Below are 25,319 nucleotides of genomic sequence, written 5' to 3' on the forward strand. Positions count from 1 at the left end.
CAGGTGTTCCGGAAAAAGATTAGCCCGGTCCTCGATTTATATCCCTTGGCTGATAGGCAACGGGCAGCGGTAGTGCTAGGGCAACGAACCGGCGCGGCTGAGCAGGAGGCGGAGACCTGGACCGACGCGGACTGGGCCTCAGTGACTACCATTTTCGAAAAATTATAAACCGCTTTTGAGACCCGCACCGAAGCGGAGCTGAGGATGCAGTTTTATCAGTGCCGACAATGGCCTGTCGACAATGTAAGAGACTATGCCCTGCGTCTGCAAACAGCCCTCCGTACGCTGAAGCAGGTGGACACTATCAATGCGCTAAAGACATGTTGAGGAACATGAAGGAGGCAGGGGTCATTCGGGATAGTTGTAGCCCCTGGGCAGCCCCGCTGGTGCTGGTCAAGAAGAAGGACGGCACCATGAGAATGTGTGTGGATTACCGGAAGAGCAACCAGATCACGCATAAAGATGCCTACCCTCTCCCCCGTATCGAAGAGTCAGTAGCTGCACTGAGAACTGCTAACTTCTTCTCTACCCTTGACCTTACTAGTGGGTACTGGCAGGTAGCGGTTGCGCCAGAGGACCGTGAGAAGACTGCATTCGCCACTCCCATGAGACTCTGCGAGTTCAACAGCATGCCATTTGGGCTGTGCAATGCCCCTGGAACCTTCCAACGGCTCATGGAGTGCTGCCTGGAACATCTCAACTTCGAAACGGTCCTACTGTACCTGAACTACGTGATCGTGTACTCCCAGACGTACGAGGCTCATCTGGAACACTTGGCTGAAGTGTTTGCGTCCCTAGCCAAATATGAGATGAAGTTGAAGCCCTCTAAGTGCCACCTACTGAAACCCAGGGTACAGTACCTCGGACACGTGGTGAGCGCGGAAGGCGTCGCCCCAGATCCCGAGAAGATCACTGCCATTCAGGACTGGCCGAGACCGACCACGGTGAGAGAGGTGAGACAGTTCCTGGGCCTTGTGGGCTACTATCGTCGCTTCATTAAGGGGTATACAAAGATGGCCGCCCCCATGCAAGACCTCCTCGTGGGACAGACCAAGGGTGGCAGGCCCTCTGGAACCCCGTTGGCATGGGAAGCGAAACACGAAGAGTTTTTCCGCCAGCTGAAGACGGCCTTGACAGGGGAAGAAATCCTGGCGTATCCCGACTATAATCTCCCATTCATCCTCTACACCGATGCCAGCAATGTAGGCTTGGGAGCCGTCCTGTCCCAGGTCCAGAACGGAAGGAAAAAAGTGATCGCCTATGCCAGCAGAAAACTCCGGCCCACGGAAAGGAACCCTGAGAATTACAGCTCCTTCAAGCTTGAGTTCCTAGCTCTGGTGTGGGCCATTATGGAGCGGTTCCGCCATTACCTCGCAGCCACTAAGTTCACCGCCTATACGGACAATAATCCCTTAACCCATCTGGACACGGCCAAACTAGGCACGTTGGAGCAGCGGTGGGTAGCCCGGCTGTCTAATTATGACTTCACGATCAAGTACCGAGCCGGCCGCAAGAACACCAACGTGGATGCGCTATCCCGGATGCCCCACCTATTGGATGAGGGACAGGAAGGCGACGATCTCGAAGAAATCGAGCTGCCCGCATTCCACCGGCCACCAGTCGAGAAGCTGCATGTCCAGCAGCAACAGGCGAGCCTGGACCCGCTGCCAAGTCAGGGATGGCAAGAAGCCCAAGACCAAGCGCCTGCCGTCCAACTGGTCAAGACCATGATTGAACAAGGTTCCACTGAACTGGACCCCGCTGCTCCACCTGAGGCCCAACGGCTATGGAAAGAACGAGCATGGCTGCATCTGGACCGAGGGACACTGTATCGGGAACTGATCAACCCGAAGACCCATGAGAAGGTTCGTCAGCTGGTGGTTCCCCAATCTAGTGTGCCCACAGTTCTATGGGCTTACCATGACGGTGCCGGGCACTTTGGGTGGAAGAAGCTGGAGATGCTGTTGAGGGAGCGATTCTATTGGAGTGGGATGCGGGAGTCTGTGGAGGCCTGGTGCCGAGAGTGTGGTCCCTGTGCACTGAGAAGAAGGGATGAGGCCAGCCAGAAGGCCCCTTTGCGCTCAATCATTACTCATCAGCCGCTGGAGCTGGTCGCCCTCGACCACATGAAGCTCACCCCTAGCTGAAGTGGGTACACCTTCGCCCTGACCATTGTAGATCATTATTCAAGATTTATGGTAGTTGTCCCAGTCAAGGACCTGACCGGCCTTACCGACGCTAGAGCATTCCAGGCCTATTTCTGCCGACCGCACGGGTACCCGGAGAGGGTGCTTACCGACAGGGGCCCGGCTTTTGAAGTGGAGGTGTTTTGTCAGGTTTCCAGGTTTTCCAGTTCTCTTTTGAATGAGCTTGCCCTCGGTTAACATGGAGTTTGCTGTTCTGTTGCCCTACTTCCTGTCCAGCTGCTTAAAAGGCCGCCTCTAAGCCTAGTCCAGTGCCTGAGTATACTGCTTGCTGTGTGCTCCTGCTTTGCTGCTGCTAATCCTGATTGCCTTTGGATCCTCCTAAAGACTACCGACCGACCGACTCTGGACCTTACCTGGTTTCTCAAAGCTGTGCCCGGATTCCTTCTGCCATCTTCGGTCAGCACTCTGCCCGGTTCTCTCTGGTTCGTAACCACTCTGGACAATCATCCCGTACGGACACTCCTGGACTTTTACCGCTTGCCCCTTGTGTCCCGGCTGCTGCGCATTTAGGCCTTCCGGGGTGATTGCCGGACAGTCCCTGTATAGGGGTTCGCTCTGGTGGTCTCCCTGGGGGAGTCCGGTGCGTGGCCCCGGGAATTCCCTTCGCTCCGTTTCGGGAAGGTATTTTGTGTATTTGTACCGCTGTGTTTTCCGTTGTGTATCTACCGTGGTTACATATTATAAAATATCTTGTACCAAGAACTCGTCTCTGATTGTCATTGCCCTACGCTATCGAAATCCTCAGAACATATATAAGTATTACATGTTTCAAGAATTCTGCCAGTTGTACGGCTGCAAGAAAATTCGGACCACGCCTCACCATGCCCAGACCAATGGCATGTGTGAAAAGATGAACCATCTGGTCCTGGGTCTCCTCAAGACGTTACCGCTAGAAGAGCGGAACCTGTGGCCAGAAAAGCTACAATAACATCCCTTCCAGCTCTACAAAATTTACACCAGCCTACCTGATGAGAGCTCGGCCAGGCCGGCTGCCAGTAGACCGAGAAATGGGTTTGGAAGCTCCAGAAGCCCTCCCTTCGACTGCTGGATGGGACACTCGGCAGAGAGCGCACTACCGACAGGTCGAGGAGTACGTGGAAAGGAACCTGTGTTGGAGCCGGGAACAGCAGGAACAGTATTTCAACAAGCGGGCTCCAGCTGGCCCCTTTAAACCTGGAGATGTAGTGCTGAAACGAAAAAGAAGAACCCATAAGTAGAGTTGAGCGCGGTTCGCGGTTCGAGGTTCTCCAGTTCTAGGCTCGAGTGATTTTGGGGGCTGTTCGAGATCGAACTAGAACTCAAGCTTTTTGCAAAAGCTCGATAGTTCTAGATACGTTCGAGAACGGTTCTAGCAGCAAAAAGCAGGGCTTTTTACAGCCAACGTATTGTTACCCCTCTATAAATCACTTGTAAGGCCACATCTGGAATACGGGATCCAGTTTTGGGCTCCACATTTTAAAAAGGACATTCAGAAGTTAGAGTCAGTTCAAAGGCGGGCAACTAAACTATTACAAGGAATGGAAGGCCTCCCATATGATGACAGGTTGAAAAAGTTAGATATGTTTAGCTTAGAAAAAAGACGTCTCAGAGGAGATCTCATTTATATGTATAAATACATGTGTGGTCAATATAAAGGACTGGCACATGACTTATTCCTTCCAAAGACAGTACTAAGGACCAGGGGGCACTCACTGCGAGTGGAAGAAAAGCGATTCCGACAGCTAAATAGGAAAGGGTTCTTTACAGTTAGAGCGGTCAGACTGTGGAATGCCCTACCACAAGAGGTAGTAATGGCAGATACTATAACAGCTTTTAAAAAAGGGCTGGATGATTTCCTCAGTACACAAAACATTGTTGGTTATAAATGACTTAGTGACTAAATGTAGAACTGGTGGAGGAAGGTTGAACTAGATGGACCTAGGTCTTTTTTCAACCTAAGTAACTATGTAACTATGTAACTATGTAACTATGTGTTAATGTAGCCTTATTCTGATCTGCCGTTTATAAACAGCAGGCAGAAATAAGTGAATAACGCCCCCCGGCGTCAGAAAATCTCCGGGGTTTCAGGGCTAGCTGAGACCCTGGAGATCATGATTCAGGACGGTTTTTCCGGTCCCCGCTCACGTGATCACAGATATACACCGTACACCGATGATCACGTTACAGTAAATGACAGCGCCGGTAAAAAATTATTTATCTCCTATCTGGCATGAACAAACACTTCTCCACTTCTTCTCCACTTCTTCTCCACTTCTTCTCCACTTTTTCTCCATTTTTTCTCCACTTTTTCTCCACTTTTTCTCCACTTTTTCTCCACTTTTTCTCCACTTTTTCTCCACTTTTTCTCCACTTTTTCTCCACTTTTCCTCCACTTTTCCTCCACTTTTTCTCCACTTTTTCTCCACTTTTTCTCCACTTTTTCTCCGTTCTTTTTCTATGGTCGGTCTACCCATTAGCTCTGCCATGCATAGTGTAGCTCTACACCTACTGCACATGTTACTTTATGATTGACATCTCTTTCGTACCAGAGCTGTCTAAGCCTACTCTGACCCCATATTTGTCATTACTATATTGTCCTTGTACTGTATTATGACATTTGTATCATGTATTTCATTTCTTGCTGTGTTGCAATTTTTTTGCTGCATCCCAATTGTACCTCTACATTGTTCGAGTTTATGTTATTGTTCTCTCACTCTTATGTGATACTGATTATTGTCATTTTTCATGATTACATGCAGATAAGTCCAATCTGACGAAGGCTCAGGCCGAAACGTCATTTGTAACTTGTTTTGGACAAAAACATACATGCTTATGAAAATTTTTTTTTTCTTAATACGGACCAATAAAGAGTGATTTTGCATTACTATCCGTTGTGACTTACTGACTTAGTCTGGGAGATTTAGAGTGCCGAGGTTACTCACTAATTTTATCTATTATTACCTCTGAGCTCCTATATACCAGTGAGCAGAGCTTCCTCTACAGTAGTTCTCCTGATTAGGCATGCCCTTACCTCATGAGCAGGGCATTGCAGCTTTGGTAGCAACCATTACGACATGGACTCTGCTGCTGTGGACCCGGGGAGAGTGAGTGCAGATTCATTGCACCCACACTCCTCACATGAAGGGTCCGCACTCCTAGAAAATGGGGGATACGTTCCCTGAGTGTCTCCCCCCCATATTCTAGACGGTCCAGAGTCGTCGTGGGACCCCTTTATTTTTTTTCTTACAATAAATTGGTGAAAGAGGAAATGTTTTGGGGACTGTTTTTTCAAATCAATTTCTTTTGTCGATTTTTTGTTTTTGTTAGTACTGACAGTTTATGATGTTGGGTATCTAATAGACGCCATGACATCACAAACTGCTGGGCTTGATCTCAGGTGACTTTACAGCTAGTATCAACCCGATTTATTACCCCGTTTGCCACTGCACCAGGGCACGGGATGAGCTGGGGTGAAGCGCCAGGATTGGCGCATCTAGTGGATGCGCCACGTCTGGGGTGCCTGCGGCCTGCTATTTTTAGGCTGTGAAGGCCCAATAACTATGGACCTTCCCACCCTGAGAATACCAGACCACAGCTGTCCGCTTTACCTTGGCTGGTGATCCAATTTGGAGGGGACCCTACTTTTTTTGTGTAATTATTAATATTTATAAAATAATTATAAAAAAAGAGCCTGGGGGGACCTCCACATTGGATCCCCAACCATGGTAAAGCTGCCAGCTGTGGTTTTCAGGCTACAGACGTCTGCTTTACCCTAGCTGGCTATCAAAAATGGGGGGACCCAACGTCATTTTTTTTTTAACTATTTTTTAAATAGAAAAAATTAATGGGCTTCCCTGTATTTTGATTGCCAACCAAGGTAACGACAGGCAGATGGGGGTGGCAACCCATAGCTGTCTGCTTTATCTGCGCTGAGAATCAAAAATACCGTGGATCGCTATGTCATTTTTTTTAAAGATTTATTTTTACAGCACTGTGATGTCCAGCAATCAAAATACAGGGAAGCCCATTTTGTTTTTAGTTATTTAAATAAATAATTAAAAAATATATATATGGGCTCCCGCTGCATTTTTTGTATTGCTAGCTAAGGGTAATCCAAGCAGCTACTGGCTGCTAACCCCCACTGCTTGGTGTTACCTTCACTGGCAATGGAAAATCCAGGGAAGCATTTTTTAATTTTTTGGCCAAAAAACTACAAAAAAAGGACGTGAGCTTCGCCATATTTTTGTATGCTAGCCAGGTATATCAGGCAGGTGCTGGACGAGTTGGATACAGCGCCAGAAGATGGCGCTTCTATGAAAGTGCCATTTTCTGAGGCGGCTGCAGACTGCAATTCGCAGCAGTGGGGCCCAGAAAGCTCAGGCCAACCTGTGCTGCGTATTCCAATCCCCAGCTGCCTAGATGTACCTGGCTGGACACAAAAATGGAGCGAAGCCTACGTCATTTGTTTTCTAATTATTTCATGAAATTCATGAAATAATAAAAAAAGGGCTTCCCTTTATTTTTGGTTCCCAGCCGGGTACAAATAGGCAACTGGGGGTTGGGGGCAGCCGTACCTGCCTGCTGTACCTGGCTAGCATACAAAAATATGGCAAATCCCACATAATTTTTTCAGCAAAAAACTTCTGCATACAGTCCTGGATGGAGTAGGCTGAGTATGCTGAGCCTTGTAGTTCTGCAGCTGCTGTGTGTCTGTATGGAGAAGAGCAGACAGCAGCTGCAGAACTACAAGGCTCAGCATACTCCATCCAGGACTGTATGCAGAAGTTTTTTGCCCACCAAAAAAATGACGTGGGCTTCGCCATATTTTTGTATGCTAGCCAGGTACAGCATGCAGCCACGGGCTGCCTCCAACCCCCAGTTGCCTATTTGAACCCGGCTGGGAACCAAAAATATAGGGAAGCCCTTTTTTTTTTAATTATTTCACTTATTTCATGAAATAATTAAAAAACAAATGACGTGGGCTTCGCCCCATTTTTGTGTCCAGCCGGGTACAACTAGGCAGCTGGGGATTGGAATCCGCAGCACAGGTTAGCCCGAGGTTTCTGGGCGCCTCTGCTGCAAATTTCAGTCCGCAGCCGTCCCAGAAAATGGCGCTCTCATAGAAGCGCCATCATCTGGCGCTGTATCCAACTCTTCCAACAGCCCTGGAGCCGGGTGGCTTGTTGGGTAATCATGTGTTAATACTGGCTTTGTTTTACTAGCCAGTATTAAGCCAGAGATTCTTAATGTCAGGCACGTTTGACCCGGCCATTAAGAATCTCCAATAAAGGGTTAAAAAAAAAAAAACCACCCAGAGAAAAAATACTTTAACAGAAATAAATACACAGACACATTAGAGACTCCATCTTTATTACCCCCTGTCAGCCCAATAAATCCCCAATAAACCAGCGCTGATAAGAGGTTTTTAATAGAGGCTTAAATTATAAGCAGCAATTTCAGCGTTCCAAGTGCCTTTAAATGAATTTGAAGAAACTGCACTTCAGGATTGTAGTGAGGATTGTAGTGAGGATGAGGTGCACCAGCCCATTACTTGATGGGCTGGGGCACCTCATCCTCACTACAATCCTCACTAGTGTAGTAGTAGTGACGATTGTAGTGAGGATGAGGTGCACCAGCCCATTACTTGATTGGCTGGGGCACCTCATCCTCACTACAATCCTCACTAGTGTAGTAGTAGTGACGATTGTAGTGAGGATGAGGTGCCCCAGCCCATCACTTGATGGGCTGGGGCACCTCATTCTCACTACAATCCTCACTACAATCGGGAAGCAGCGTGCAGCCTTCACTCCGTGAGTGATCAGTGCTGCTAGCGGTAACAGCGGTAACGCTGACAGACGCGTTACCATAGCAACGGTGCTCCCGGAGCCGCGGTTAACTGCATTGCTATGGCAACGGTGATCTCCGTTAATGACCGGCTGTGTCAGCCGGTCCCTAACGGAACGGGGAGTCGACCGTGTGCTAGAGCATATCGCCGGTACACGGCAATACACAAATGTGCACCGTGTACCGGAGAGATGCACTCTCAGGTCCTACATGACGTGTCATAGTCATTTGACCAGTCTGTAGCCAATGAGATAATAGCCACGTGACTGGTCACATGGCTATTTTGACGTCACAATAGGTCCTGCTTCTCTGCTGGCAGTGCCGGTCACCGGGAGGATTCAGCGATCATCGGATGGAATAGCGGCAGGAGACAGAGTGCAGGAGGGATCGCGGTGACCGGTAAGTGTTATGGTAATGTTTATTAACTGTTTGTGTACATTTATCATGCATTTTTATGTGTTTGTGATTGCCTCCCATTATAGCCTATTGGTTCGAGTTTGGTTCGTCGAACGTTCGACGAACCGAACTCGAACGGGACCCCCGTTCGGCGAACCGACCTCGAGCCGAACCGCGACCGGTTCGCTCATCTCTACCCATAAGCTCGACGACCAGTGGGAAAATACCCCGTATGTCATACAACCCACTGAATGGGAGAATGAGAAGGCTTACCAGATTAGTCGTGACCAGGGGAAGACTTCGGCCACGGTGTCCAGGGACCACCTGAAGAGGTGCCCATCGCCGTTGAAAATAGCAGCTGAAGTTCCAACCCCCAGACCAACCGGGGAGAAGGAGAAAGAGGTGATCCACACAGTAATGGGTGATTTCCCAGCGGACTGGGCTACACAGAACGACGCGGTGCTCATTACGGTGATAATGTTCCCACAACCCGTGGAGGAAAAGGAGACGGAAGTACCCGCCAGTGAACTAGTGCCCAGGGCTGCACCTGTACCCAGTCCCCCTGAGTCTCTGCTGGCCCCACACAGTAGACGGGAAGAGGAGCTGACTGTCTCCTCTTGCCCCCTTGCCCTCCACTGATAGCATTGGGCCCAGAAGGTCCACACGCCCCAACCTAGGCCAACCCCCGCTTAGGTACAGGGTAACTACCATCTAGGGGTGTCATATGTTAAATGTGTAAATATGTGGATGAATGACTTTAATGAACCATGAACCTTTACCTGATTATCCATGTGATTATTCCGGCCGTTGCTTGCAAGTTGTCCCCGGAGGGACCCTGTGTGTTTTACTACCTGCATGAGAGACTACTCATGGACATGGCCGAGAACTGGCAGGCCACCCACGAACTGGTGGGCATGTAAATAGTTTTATGGGATGGAAACCGTTGCCACCTCCGGAGAGGCAGATTTGAGGAAGGGCCCACAGCAGAGTAGGCTGGGGCTTGGCCACCACCAGGACCGGTGGCCATCCTCCGGGGGTCAGGGGCCCCCCAAGGATGTGGGGTCCCCTGAAGTGACAGCCGGGTGCAAGTAACCGTACCCGTTCCCGCTCGGGCAGCCTGAACCTGTACTGGGGTCATGCTGCCCACTTCTTAGGAGCAGCATCAGGGCTAGGTTGCTTGGGTGGGAGAGGGAAGACATCCGTCCGTCCGTCATTATTAAAAATGTTCTTTTTATATATGTGCAACGTTCAAGTGTCCTCACAAAAATGCGTATGTTTAAAATGTTTTACATGTTAATTTATCTTTTTACAGTTGAAAAATAAAACCGGTGATGGACGGGCAGCCCGCGGACGGTCTGCATTTCACCAAGGGGGAATGTGGCGCCCTGGCCTAGCCAGGTCGTCACAGATTACATACAAACACCCCCCCACCCTCACTAGACAGGGACACCAGTCAAACAAAAACCCTTGTTGCCTCCCTCCAGTGTCTGATGTCCACACCAGGTGGGGCGGAGCTAAGCAGTTGGCCCCACCCACCAAGGAGTTCACAGGCCTGGAGGCGGGAAAAGTGACAGTAGTCTAGTGTTGGAGTTTGAAGTGAGAGGAGCAAGCACTTGGATGTCTGGGTTTGTGGCCCAGGCACTGACAGCAAGGTTGGCAGACGGTGGTGGCCTTCTGCAGGAGTAGTGGAGCCACGCCGAACCGTAGGACCGGGGATGGGCGACGGCCCGCTGGTACCAACCGGGGAGTGAAGTGAAGCCAGCACACACAGGCAGGGCCATCGGACCCCGACCAGGCTTGGAGCCGCCAACAATAGTCAGATCCGAATGTGACTGGAACCCCAGGGGTTTCACAACAGCAAAAGTCCCGATTGAAGGCAACAGCCTACACTGTGAGGGTATACAGCTACCGCATAAGGCTAGAGACCCAAGGGCCAGCGTCTGCGGGCAAACGGGCTCCTCCGGTACCCATACACCGGGGAGCGGACTACAGTTGGGAATCCATAGTAGTCAGAAAGAGAACATTAAGGTGCAGGGAAAGACAGCCGCCATCACCTGTCCGGGGAGAAGCACTGCAGCCGGCTGCGGGACCCGTCCATCCAGCCATTTGGTTTACCGAGGACTTTGTACCTTTCTTGCTGAGTGAGTACACCCGTGTCATCCGGCAACGCGTCGCGCTGTCCCTGCAACCCTGCACCTCACCAACCCTGCCTCCCGTCACAACATCACCGGGCCCCGGGAACACCGACCCCTACCCACGGAGGGGGAAAACAACATCCCAGCTGCTCCCTACCATCGCTCCCGAGATCCCCGTCACCAGCAGCGGTGGTGCCCATCTTCACCACGACCCATGGGTGGCGTCATGGACTAAGTTCCCCAAACCAACCACCCCTTTCACTCACGGGCGAGGAGGGCCGCTCAAGTCCCCGGATCTGGCCCACCACTTGAGCCACCAAGCAGCAGCAGCAGCCGCAGGAGCGCCGGACCCGAGCATTAGCGACGGCGTCCTCCCCGCCCGCAACACCTATACTTACCTCCAGTGATCGTGCTGTTTCAGTGGTGCCACGGTTTGCTCTCCCAGGGATCCCATTATGTTGTGATGTCATGCGAACCCCAGGTCTAATCAGCACTGGCTTCTGTCTCCCCATCCTCGGACCAAACGAGTTAATCAACAGGAAGTAAGTGCTATGCCAGCGCTCCTGTTGACTGCTTGTTTGGTCCAAAGGCAGAGAGACAGAGGCCGGCACTGATTGGACATGGGGCTCGTGTAATGTCACAACGTCACGGGATCCATGGGAATGTGAACTGCGGCACCACTGGAACAGTGTGGGCTTTGGAGTTCAGCACAGGCTGTTTTGGTCACCAGACGAGCAGTGATGTTAGTGAACCCACTGGACCGCAACACACAGATAAACATCCCGCCCACCTCCTTCCTTACGCATAGCCGGTGGGAGCTGCGGGACGCAGGTAGGCTGTGTTCAGCGTTCCCGGGGTGTCACACGGAGCACTGTGTGCTACCCCGGGTATGATGAACAACCGGCGCAGTAAAGAATAAACGATTTTTTAAAAATAAACGACGTGTAAACGATACACGATTTGTAACCGATTTGCGATTGTTGTGAGACGCTCGGAGATGTCACACGAAATGACGTCGCAAACAATGCCGGATGTGCGTCACGAAAACCGTGACCCCGATGACATATCGCACGATGGATCGTCTCATGTGACGCCCGCATTACTCTTTGCTTTATTACTTCAGGCAAAGGAGCTATTAGCTAAGCAGAAGAAGGCGGTGCTGTTCGGAGAAAAGAGCTAGAGTGACAGAAGCTTCAGATCTACAAATAGCTCTTCAGCCTCAAATAAGTGTCAATTCAAATGCTGATTTCTCAGTAATGGAGGGACAGACTGGCCATGTAAAGGTGTTGCTGGACTTGTCTTTGAAATAGTTACCTGTGCACATAAGTAGTTTGTTGTCTGAAATCCTGCTGACAGATTCCCTTTAAATTGTTTTCAAACTTCAAGGTCTTTTATGAAAAGTGATGGCTAGAACTGCACAGTCTATGTATGTAGTATTCAGACAATGCTTCTTTCCTTAGATCTATGCCAATTCCCCCCTGTGACTTAACCCATTATTGATTAGTAGCAGCATTGCAAAGTAATTTATTTAACACTAGCTGTACTACCTGGCTTCGCCCGGGTTAATAACTGCTGTTAACAAAATAGAATGTATTAACAAAAATGTGTTCTGCACACAAAAACCACAAAACAAATAGATTTAAATGTAATTATAATGTCTCCCCCTCTGTATATATCTCTCTGTCTCTCTATCTCTCTGTCTGTCTGTCTCTTTCCATGTCTGTCTCTGACTGTTTCTTTCTCTGTCTGTCTCAATCTCTTTCCCTGTCTATCTATCTCTTTCCCTGTCTGTCTATCTCTGTCACTTTCCCTGTCTGTTTCTTTCCCTGTCTGTCTCTTTCCCTCTCTTTCCCTGTCTGTCTCTTTCTCTCTTTCCCTCTGTCTCTTTCCCTGTGTCTGTCTCTTTGTCTGTCTCTTTACCTGTCTTTGTCTGTCTCTTACCCTGTCTGTCTCTTTGCCTTTCTTTCCCTGCCTGTCTGTTTCCCTGTGTCTGTTTCTGTCTCTTTGTCTGTCTGTCTCTTTACCTGTCTGTGTCTGTCTCTTAACCTGTCTCTCTCTTTCCCTCTCTTTCCCTGTCTGTCTCTTTCCCTGTCAGTCTGTCTGGTTGTCTGTGTCTGTTTCTTTGTGTCTGTCTCTTACCCTGTCTATGTCTGTTTTTTACCCTGTCTGTGTCTGCCTCTTTCCCTGTCTGTGTCTGTCTCTTTCCCTGGCTGCATTGTGACACGCCAACATTCCATATAAGGGCGTGGCTGCGCATTCTTCTGAAGTTCTGGCTGCACTGTGGCTCCCAGCTCCATTCGCTTTAATGGAGGCAGGTTTTTTGGCGAATAACTGTAAAGCGCGGGGTTAAAAATTCTCCTCAAAACATAGCCTATGACGCTCTCGGGGTCCAGACGTGTGAGTGTGCAAAATTTTGTGGCTGTAGCTGCGACGGTGCAGATGAAAATCCCGGACATACACACACACACACACGCACGCACACACACACACACACACACACACGCACGCACACACACACACACACACACGCACGCACACACACACACACACACACACACACATTCAGCTTTATATATTAGATAAATGACTTTTTTAACCTCCCACCAAAAAAAAATCTTTATTCCTATGTGCAGAACATTCTGTATTGTTCTGCTATGCTCTCCTGCAGAGCTGGTATATATTTGCTTATGGTGCAGAGCATTTTGCAGGATGAATGCTCTGCTGGTTGTTTCACAGCACTGGGTTTCACGCTGGTTCTGAGAGGTGCTCTCGCAGATGCTTCTCATTCCCAGTCATTGCTCTGCTTTATTAGATAGCATGTTACCTCAGGACTCCACCAGTCGTACTTCCTGTTTACAGTTCTGCTGTTGGCTCCTGTGATGCTCAGTGTTTTGGTCTTGGTTTCTCAACTCTGAACTGTTGTTTACTCATCTCTGCCTGTCCTCCCCTGTTTCTGTTGTGATTTACTGGCTTCTGACTTCGGACTTCCTCCTGACCATGTCCTTGCCTGCTCTCTGTATTTTGTACATACTCTCCTGGAACCCTGACTTGGGACTTGTATCTTGACCTCGTCTCTGTCTGCCCCGTGTACTGTCGTTACCCCTGGTTTATGATCTCGGCCTGTCTGACTACCTCTCCATTTACTGTATACAAGTGGGTCTAGCGCCACCTTGTGACAGTCATCACAACAATGTTTACTAGGTATCATGCTAGTATGTCGCCCAAAGGGATGCCGATCTAGCTTGAGGGATGCCACAGGATCTTCTTCTGTATATATGGCAACAGGTATGTTAGTTTGTGTTATCGTGACACCATTCACGGCTTGCGGTCAGGGATATGGGTGACCGCCACTGCAGGTTTAATGAGCGTCTGGGGCTGATGGGGTCTACAGTCGGATGGTGTGGCCTCCCGTGAGTGAGGCAGGCCCCAGGGGCTCGGGTGTGTAAGGTAGCGGGTCTCAGAATAATTCAGGCAGAGTCCAAAAGTCATTTAACTGGTTTTTACTCACATAGATGTTTCTGTGAGCTTACCCGGGCGTTGCTGTGATGAACGAAATAGGACCAGGGGCTCCTTCAGGCCACTCTGCGGGTAACAGGTAGCTCACCTTCCTAACACTTCTGTGTTCAGATAACCCCCTGACCTGAAGTACCATGGGGGTCTATCCAGGGAGTTGCTACTGCCTTTTCTTCTCTTTTTGGACCGTTTACTAGCAGCGTGGACCAGGTGAGATGGCTTCTGGCTCTGTCTCCTTATGGGTCCCTGCGTTGCTGCTGAGTCTCGGACTCTGTTAGGTTGGTGAGGTACTTGTAGTTCCCCTCACCGGCAGGTTTAGCAGATAGTTACACTGGAGTCTGCTCTAGGGACCTGTACCCCGTGCATGCCTAGTCACCAGGAGCACCTCTTTCTATGACTACCTGGGACCATTCTCCCCCCCAACTGTCACTACACCGCGCAGGTTCTAACTAGTGTGAGCGCGTGTATCCCTTACCAACCACCGCTCACCACTACCAGATTGGCTCGTTCCACTCCTTTCCTGACAGCCTCTGCACTTTAGCTCCCAGCCCCTCCGCTTTACCTCTTGAAAAGTATTGAAGGCTAGCCCTCCTCTGGAGACTACCCAAGGGTCCCCTCTATAGGTGTGGGAGACCTGGTTGCTATGTGTCTGTGCGTACACACCTCGTTCTCTCCCTTAGGATTACCTGGAAGTACTGTCCCAGCATGGGTGTGTCGCGGGCGGGGAGGGAGCTGTCGCTGCTGCGCTCTCGCTGGTGCTCGGGTCCGGCGCTGCTGCAGCCTGCTGCATGCTGCTCGGTGTCTCGAGCGGTGGGCCGGATCCGGGGACTCGAATGGTGCTCCTCGCCCGTGAGTGAAAGGGGATAGTTTTTGGGGTTTGGGAAGTCGGTCCGTGACGCCACCCACGGTTTGTGGTGAGGTTGGGACACCACCGCTGCTCTGGACGGGGATCCCGGGAGCGATGACAGGGAGCAGCCAAGATGTTTCTCTCCCCTCCGTGAGTAGGGGGGGTTTGGGTGGTCCCGGGGCCCGGTGAGGTGACTGTAATATGGATGGCAGGGTTTGGTGAGGTGAAGGGTCGGCAGGGGCAGCGCGGTGCCAGACGGCACGGTGGTACTCACTCAGCCAATAACGTACACGGAGTTTCTGGTAAAACAAACGGCTGGATGGACGGGTCCCGCAGCCGGCTGCAGTGGTCACTCCCGGTAGGTTGGCGGTGGCTGCCTTTCCCTGCACCTGTAGTGTGTTTTCGGCCCTGATGGCTTCCCACCGGTAACCCGCTCCCCAGCTTTGATAGGCGCCGGAGGAGCTCCTTTTGCCCGCAGGCTCTGGCCCTGGGAATTGTAGCCTTGGCAGTGACTGTATTTCCCTTCACGGTTTAGATGGTTGCCTTCAATCGGGTCTTTGCTGCTGGGAAATCCCGGAGGTTCCCGTCGCTAACGGATTTGACCGGTTTAACGGCGACTCCAAGCCTGGTCGGGGTCCGTAGGCCCTGCCAAATGGTGCTGGCTTCTCTTCGCTCCTCGGTTCGGTACCAGCGGGCCACCGCCCGACCCCGGTCCTACGGTTCCGCGTCGATCGGCCTCTCCTGCAGACGGCCACCACCGTCTGCCAACCTTGCTGTATGTGCCCGGGCCACGTACCCGGACACGGTCAGACTGCTCCTCACTTGCCACTTACTCCTTCACTCTCCCTAACTGCACTCCTCACTTTTCTCTCACTTCTCACTACTGTGACTTCCTTTTCCCGCCTCCAGGACTGTGAACTCCTCAGTGGGTGGGGCCAACCACCTGGCTCCACCCCACCTGGTGTGGACATCAGCCCCTGGAGGGAGGCAACAAGGATTTGTGTGTGACTGGTGTGCCTAACCGGGGTGTGGGGTGTGTTGTTGCAGTACCTGTGACGACCTGGCTTGTCCAGGGCGCCACAGGTGCAGTACTCAGTGGTGCCTGACCAGGTCAGGGGCGCCACACTAGGTACGGGGAAGTATCAAGCAAATGGTGAAAAGGAAGTGAAACCCTGTGTCTAGGGAAGGAGGAGATGGTTACCCCTGACCAAATCTACCGCTGGGCCCTGGGGTCCCTCACCACCCTATGTGCAGAGCCAGATATCTGACCCTAGGAATCCCTGGTGCTGGACCCTAAATAGGAAATGGGTGGGATGAGCTCTTCGGCAACCCCACTAAACATTAGAGAAGACAAAAGGAGGACACACAGGGGAAAATGCATGAATTACTTATCCACAGATGACTCCGATAGAAGTTCAGAAAAGTTTCAGCAATGATCCCACAGAGGAGTACAAGCCTTCTTCTTGCAACCAGAGCTTAAATGAACTGAATGATATCACCAGCACAAGTCTAGGGAAGATAGGAGTATTTAAGCACATGGAGAATACTGATAATGAGCAGCTGGATGGAAGGAGGGCTCCCCTGGGTCCCAAAGGGGAAGCAACCTAGTACAATGAATACTGACAGCAGGAACAATAGAAAGTCAGGGAGCATGTTGCACAGCCAAACACTGTGACCTTCTATTGCCAGAAACTACATGACTGTCTGTCACCCATGACACACCCATGACACTAAGTAACTCCTGTTTGTTTCCCGAGTTAGGCAAAAGTAATCCAGGGGTGTAGAGATGGATTGCAAGAGGTTGGAGTGGGTCTTCTTCTCTCTTTTCCTGTTCCTCTGTCTTTCAAATTGAATGCAGTTTCAGGGGAAAACTTTTCTCCTTGCGGAGACTGACACACCAATCTGGCTGTCAGTGGTGAGGAGTCTTATAGCTGCAATGCTTCTCTGGGAAATATTCAAATTGTCTCTTCAGGGAGGAAGGAGACAAACTCTAGCGCCACCTATTGGAAGTAGCAATTCTAAAAATCAAAAGTGACTCTCCAACAAGCCTTTTCATATGACTTAGGATTTATGCCAGATCAGAACCTCAATTTGCAAACATGGTGTTTTGGGATGATTGTCCCTCGTCAGTGGAAAGTTTGAGGTCTGATCTGGCTAAATGAGAAGGTCTACTGGGGTCTCAGGGGAAAACATTTCTCCTTGCAGAGACTGACAAACCATTCTGGCTGTCAGTGGGGAGGAGAATTATAGCTGAAGTTATGAGAGGTCAGCAAGGCAAGCAGCTCAACAATGATACAGTCATATGAAAAAGTTTGGGCACCCCTATTAATGTTAACCTTTTTTTTATAACAATTTGGGGTTTTGCAGCAGCTTTTTCAGTTTGATATATCTAATAACTGATGGACTGAGTAATATTTCTGGATTGAAATGAGGTTTATTGTACTAATAGAAAATGTGCAATCCGCATTTAAACAAAATTTGACAGGTGCATAAGAATGGGCACCTCAACATAAAAGTGACATTAATATTTTGTAGATCCTCCTATTGCAAAAATCACAGCCTCTAGTCGCTTCCTGTAGCTTTTAATGAGTTCCTGGATCCTGGATGAAGGTATATTTGACCATTCCTGGTTACAAAACAATTCCAGTTCAGTTAAGTTTGATGGTCGCCGAGCATGGACAGCCGCTTCAAATCATCCCACTGATGTTCAATGATATTCAGGTCTGGGGACTGGGATGGCCATTCCAGAACATTGTAATTGTTCCTCTGCATGAATGCCTGAGTAGATTTGGAGCGGTGTTTTGGATCATTGTCTTGCTGAAATATCCATCCCCTGCGTAACTTCAACTTCGTCACTGATTCTTGCACATTATTGTCAAGAATCTGCTGATACTGAGTTGAATCCATGCGACCCTCAACTTTAACAAGATTCCCGGTGCCGGCATTGGCCACACAGCCCCAAAGCATGATGGAACCTCCACCAAATTTTACTGTGGGTAGCAAGTGCTTTTCTTGGAATGCCGTGTTTTTTTGCCTCCATGCGTAACGCCTTTTTGTATGACCAAACAACTCAATCTTTGTTTCATCAGTCCACAGGACCTTCTTCCAAAATGTAACTGGCTTGTCCAAATGTGCTTTTGCATACCTCAGGCGACTCTGTTTGTGGCGTGCTTGCAGAAACGGCTTCTTTCGCATCACTCTCCCATATAGCTTCTCCTTGTGCAACCTGCGCTGTATTGTTGACCGATGCACATTGACACCATCTGCAGCAAGATGATGCTGCAGGTCTTTGGAGGTGGTCTGTGGACTGTCCTTGACTGTTATCACCATTCTTCTTCTCTGCTTTTCTGATATTTTTCTTGGCCTGCCACTTCTGGGCTTAACAAGAACTGTACTTGTGTTCTTCCATTTCCTTACTATGTTCCTCACAGTGGAAACTGACAGTTTAAATCTCTGAGACAACTTTTTGTATCCTTCCCCTGAACAACTATGTTGAATAATCTTTGTTTTCAGATCATTTGAGAGTTGTTTTGAGGAGGCCCATGATGCCACACTTCATAGGAGATTCAAATAGGAGAACTACTTGCAAGTGGCCACCTTAAATACCTTTTCTCATGATTGGATACACCTGCCTCTGAAGTTCAAAGCTCAATGAGGTTACAAAACCAATTTAGTGCATCAGTAAGTTATTAAATAGTAGTTAGGAGTGTTCAAAACAAGAAATTGATAAGGGTGCCCATACTTATGCACCTGTCAAATTTAGTTGAAATGCAAATTGTACATTTTCTGTTAGTACAATAAATCTCATTTCAATCCAGAAATATTACTCAGTCCATCAGTTATTAGATATATGAAACTGAAATAGCTGTTGCAAAAACTCAAATTGTTATAAAGAAAAAAGGTTAACATTAATAGGGGTGCCCAAACGTTTTCATATGACTGTAGGTCCAGTGTTTGTAGGGAAATAGGGAAAAGAAAGCTCCAGAACCTATAATGCCTAAAAGGGGTGTTACACGCAGCGATATCGCTAGCGATATCGCTGGTGAAAGCACCCGCCCCCCACAGGCAAATCGCTGCCCGTGGCGCACAATATTGTTAGGAGCCGTCACACGGACTTACCTGCCTAGCGACGTCGCTGTTGCCAACAAACCGCCTCCTTTCTAAGGGGGCGGTTCATGCGGCGTCATAGCGGCGTCACTAAGCGGCCGCCCAATAGAAGCGGAGGGGCAGAGATGAGTGGGACGTAACATCTCGCCCACCTCCTATCTTCCGCATTGCCGGCGGCCGCAGGTAAGCTATAATTCGTAGTTCCCGAGGTGTCACATGTAGCGATGTGTGCTGCCTCGGGAACAATGAACAACCTGCGAGATCAACAGACAACGATTTTTTGAAAAGGAACGACGTATCAACGATGGACGATAAGGTGAGTATTTTCCATCGTTAACGGTTGTTCCTTGCTGTCTCACGCAACGACGTCGCTAACGATGCCGATGTGCGTCACGGAATCCGTGACCCCGGCGATATATCGTTAGATACGTCGCTGCGTGTGACGGGGCCTTAAATCTGAATGAGTAGATAGCAAGTTACAGAGCATGAGACAGTTTAGGATTAATCAGGCTGGTACAGACACAAAGAACAGTTTTAACTTTTTTGGATGGTGAAGGCCATAATACAATGAAAGGACAGCTATAATTTAAGACTTTCACTCCATACTTTAAAGTTATAATCTGATTGCATGGAAAGATTTATTTTATATAAGGAAAGGTGTAGTAGTAAATAACGCTCTATCGACATAAATAAAATTCTGAGCTATGAAAGCAAACATATGCAACAACATCACACATATTTAACCGGGTACGACTAATTTATGCCTAAATCGTGCAATTTAATTATAGTCCATGATACCGTACAGTAAAGTACGCCCTGTGCCATAAAGAGTTTGCAGAAATAATTTACTAATGCATTGAGCAATCATATAGATGGATGTCCTCTATGCTGTATATAAATATTCATTCTAAGACATGTCTGAATGCTATAGTAACCTGCATAGGTATAGAAGAATACGATTACACAAAGGATTATTTACTTATCCCTATATGTTTAGTTTTATCATACAATGAATTCATAATTTAATGAGCCTCCTACTTTTTGTCACTTGACCCATTTTTCCACCCATTGATTTCAATGAAATCAGAAAAAAATGCTATAAAAATGCAGGTGTACAAATGATTGCCGATTTGCGGCGTTTCTGTAGCATTTTTGTATGCGTTTTTAGACATCATGAATGCTATAAAGATAGATAAAAAAAAAAACCTATTTGACCTCAGTGTAAATATGAGTGTGAAATAGCCCCTGGGCATCCATGGGGTACATTCAAAAGGTAATTATTCTCTTGCATTGTTTACAGGATTAGTAAACATATTATAAGGGTTGAGTATGGTTTTTAATTGATTTTGCAGCTTGGCCTGCTCTTTGTTTGTATAGGCTTAGTTCTCCCTTTGTGAGACTCCCATACTTTCACACTTTCAAGCCACCCTATTTACTTTCTTTATCTTTATATATACATGCTTCTCTACTTACCCTATGCAGCCGATGCACCCACTCGTCACCGCGCCAGTTTGGGATGTCATGGCGGCCTGTCCCGGTTCCGTGACCCCGTCGGTATCAATAAAAGATGAGAAGGGTTGGGGATATTGGGAGTAGTTGTCTCGTGACGCCACCTGTGGTATGCGGCTATAATAGGAGCCGCTGCTGCACAAGGTCTCTCTCTGCTGGGGTGGATGGTAACGCAGTTCAGATGTTGCAGCTCTCCACAGGCAGAGCTAGGCCGTAGGGAGGATGTTGAGAGTAGTTGTCCACCCCAGTGTGGGAAGTGCGGGGCGCGGGAAGGATCAGATGACACAGCGGTTGCAGTTTAAGGTATACCGGATAATCTGGGGGCTGGTACCAGAGGGATACTTTGTGAGTCCTTCCTTACTGCGCTCTGCTGTGTGAGTCCCTGAGACTTGAAGCTACACAGGGACCCGAGTCCTTGGGGTGGTTATGTTCCCAGTCCCGTATAGCAGGCAGTGTCATTCCATTGGCGGGCCGCCCTATGGTCAAGGCTCCTGGCTCTATAAGCTGGGCGCTGTTGTGGGCCAGAAGACTTGAAATCCTCTGCCCTGCGGATTCTGCTGGCAGGCTGTGAAGTGCCCACCAGCCTAGGGCTCCGCACCCGTAGATGTGCGCCGGTCCTGAGGGAGCTATTAGCTCTCCCCTCAGCGACCGTATTCTCCTGTGTCTCACTTTGTTTCCGGTCATGTTGAATCTCTCAGTGTGTGTTTGTGGCTCCTACTCCCCAGATCAGTCGCCCCGCCCACTCGAGCCCCAGAGCTAGTGGGTGGGAGGCCCCAGACGATATAGTGACCATCCTAAATGACCCGACCCTAATCACGTCCCGGTGAGAGGGCAACTGGTTTATGTGTGATTGTGGATATTGTGAACTGGCACCGACCTTCTCCTTACCCGGGATGAGTACCGCACCTCTGGTGAGATGCAGTACCCTGTGGTGACTGATGCTTTAGGGGCACCACACATCACATTATCATCCATTATTTTTATGTGTGTATATATGTTTATATCTTATATTTACAGCCAATATGGTGGTTTGATTCAGACAAGAATATTTTTATATTGTGACCTGGGTCTACACATTCCCCTATTTTTTCTATTTAATCGGTTTTAACATGTATAACCCTTTGAATTGATGTGCCAATAAAGGATTTTTGCATTAATCATTGGAGAAGAGTATCTTTCTATCAGAGCTATAGACATAGGTAAAAATAGAAATAGATATACAGAGAGAGTGACAGAGAGAGCAACAGAGAGAGACACAGACAAGTGACAGAGCAAGCAATAAAGAGAGTGACAGAGAGTGTGACAACAGAGAGACAGAGAGACTGACAGAGTGACAAAGTGCACATAAAATGGGGAGAGATCACACGTATGCCGTGCAATCACCATAGGAACCAATGTTGATTACTCCATCTCTTTATTCTTTGTTCAGGTCAATGTGTTTCAGAGAACACTGCCTCCTTCATCAGGACATCAAAGAAACATCAGCAATCAACAGTTTTTTCTCTGTAGAGTGACAGACAAAGTGACAGACAGAGCGAGCGACAGAGAAAGTGACAGAGAGTGACAGACAGACCAACACAGTGACAGAGAGCAATAGACAGAGGAAAGAGAGAGCGACAGAGCGTGACAGAGAGAGACAGAAATAGCCACAGGGAAAGCAATAGACAGAGCACAGAGAGCCATAGAGAGACAGAGAGCAACAGAAAGAGCAACAGAGAGAGTAACAGACAGAGAACAGAGAGAGCATAGAGTGACAGAGAGAGAAAGAGAAAGAAACAGAGAGAGCAATAGAGAGAACGCCAGTGCTCCAGAGAGAGCAAAAGACAGCAAAGAGAGAGCGACAGAAAGAGCGACAGAGAGACAGAAAAATAGAGCTTATGAGAGAGTGACAGACCGAATGCCAGAAATAAAATAAAATTGCACCCTGTAATTAATTGTTAGACTCCATCTCTCTTCCAGCCTTTGCTCTCGTTTGCTTCTGTGAGCAAACAGGCATATCCTGACGAGTTTCCCGCAGGTGACGTTTCTTATTCCTTTCTGATCCCCCAAATCTAACTTGCTGGATATCTGTGCGATTGGGTGGGAACGCATAGCGATAGGCTGACACACTAAGGCGGGCTTTGCACACTACGACATCGCAGGCCGATGCTGCGATGCCGAGTGCGATAGTGCCCGCCCCCGTCGCAGCAGCGATATGTGGTGATAGCTGGCGTAGCGAAAGTTATCGCTACGCCAGCTTCACACACACACTCACCTGCCGTGCGACGTCCCTGTGGCCGGCGACCCGCCTCCTTGTTAAGGGGGCGGGTCGTGCGGCGTCACTGCGACGTCACACGGCAGGCGGCCAATCAGAGCGGAGGGGCGGAGATGAGCAGGATGTAAACATCCTGCCCACCTCCTTCCTTCCGCATATCCTACGGAAGCCGCAGTGAGGCCGGTAGGAGACGTTCCTCGCTCCTGCGACTTCACACACAGCGGTGTGTGCTGCCGCAGGAGCGAGGAACAACATCGGACTGTCGCGTCAGCGTAATCATGGATTACGCCGACGCTGCACCGATGATACGATTACGACGCTTTTGCGCTCGTTAATCGTATCATCCAGCCTTTACACACTGCGATGTCGCCTGCGATGCCGGAAGTGCGTCATTTTCAATTTGACCCCACCGACATCGCACCTGCGATGTCGCAGTGTGCAAAGTGCCCCTAAGAATGCGAGTACTGCCCCTGTGAGAAGCAAGCAGTGTGTGCACATGATGTAAGCGCGCTTCCATGCCCTGTGAAAGTCGGGAAGAGCAGCTGGGCGGTGAACTGAGCAGTGAGTTCCTCGTTGTCCATGCCGCTTAGGGCAGGGAACATCGGCGTTACAATGTCTTTGTGTGCAGTGTATTGGAGACATTATATACCACATGTCTACTTACTAAAAAACAAATCTTTCTATTAAAATTGCAAACAGACCCTGTAAGTGTTTTAAATCTTCCACCAGAGTTGCATTCACAGCTTCACTGCTCAGTACTGTTGAATAATTCTCTCCACGCTGCTTCTTTCCCTAAACCTATAATACATAGTATCAGGACAGTAAGAATTCTTCATGTCTGTGTGCAGTGTATGAAAGAAATCACAGCAACTAGTCTACAGTACATCCACTAGAAAAGAGACAATACAAATTAAAGTGAGAGTCTACTGAAGGGAATACTGGTTAAAAAAAACGGATACAAATCAAATAATAGTCAGAAATTGTGTTATTTCTCTTGTTCTCATGACTTATTCGGAACAGTAATTTTAAAGCACAACCCAAGTGAGAAAAACTCCTACTGTTTATTTGAAACATTTTATAGTTTTTTTATTTCTAAATATGATTAATGATTCTTTGGACTTACACCTAGTATCTTTCTTACCAATTTATTTTTATTGGATTTGTGTTCGAATTTTATTTGGATTTTTCAAGGTAGGTCTGCCAAGTTTTTATTATTATTATTATTATTATTATTATTATTATTATTGTGCCATTTATTCCATGGCACTTTACATTTGAAAGGGGTATACATAATAGAGACAAGTACAATAATCATAAACAATACAAGGCACAGACTGGTAGAGTAGGTCCCTGCCCGCAAGGGCTCACAGTCTACAAAGGATGGGTGAGGATACAGTAGGTGAGGGTAGAGTTGGTCGAGCGGCGCTGTATCTGACTGAGGAAGTTTTCATTACTTTATGCAAACTGTCTGTTATAGGTTTAACTGGTGAGGTTGATTTTCTAATCTGTAGGTCTGGATGAACAGCTTGGATCAGAAGTGACTGTGCAGGGATGGGGTCTTGATTAGAGATGAGCGAACCGGTCCCGGTTCGGCTCGAGGTCGGTTCGCCGAACGGAGGTCCCGTTCGAGTTCGGTTCGTCGAACGTTCGACGAACCGAACTCGAACCGCATAGGAAACAATGGCAGGCATTCACAAATACATAAAAACACCTAGAAAACACCCTCAAAGGTGTCCAAAAGGTGACAAACAACTCACAACACAACACAAACACATGGGAAAGTGACAAGGACATATACTCATGCGAAAACAAAAGAGCAGGACAAGGAAAAAGAGGAGGACACACAGAAATAGGCATGGCACGCCCTTCTAAAATCATGTAAAACACCGCAAGGTGACTCCAAGCGTAGTCTCTCTTTTTTTCCAAAAATTGGGCCAACACACACCCACCCATTCAGTGGCAGCAGTTGTGCCCCAGTTGTACACTTCACAGGTAGATTTGCATCAAGCACATTCAAAAATACGCCATAAATAACCGTCCCCAGCATGACACCGGGGTAGGTAGATAAAGTCTTAGCTGAACCATGACTTGTTCATCTTGGCTCCTTTTAAAAAAACACAGCAAGCAAGGGTTACTCCAAGCGGAGTCTCCCTTTTTTTCCAAAAATTGGGCCCCACACACACCCACCCATTCAGTGGCAGCAGTTGTGCCCCAGTTGTACACTTCACAGCTAGATTTGCATCAAGCACATTCAAAAATACGCCATAATTAACCGTCCCCAGCATGACACCGGGGTAGGTAGATAAAGTCTTTCCTGATCCCAGCTCTGTTCATCTTGGCTCCTTTTTAAAAACACAGCAAGCAAGGGTTACTCCAAGCGGAGTCTCCCTTTTTTTCCAAAAATTGGGCCCTACACACACCCACCCATTCAGTGGCAGCAGTTGTGCCCCAGTTGTACACTTCACAGCTAGATTTGCATCAAGCACAATCAAAAATACGCCATTCTTAACCGTCCCCAGGATGACACC

The sequence above is a fragment of the Anomaloglossus baeobatrachus genome, chromosome 9, assembly GCF_048569485.1.
Source record: "Anomaloglossus baeobatrachus isolate aAnoBae1 chromosome 9, aAnoBae1.hap1, whole genome shotgun sequence".
Taxonomy (NCBI): domain Eukaryota; kingdom Metazoa; phylum Chordata; class Amphibia; order Anura; family Aromobatidae; genus Anomaloglossus; species Anomaloglossus baeobatrachus.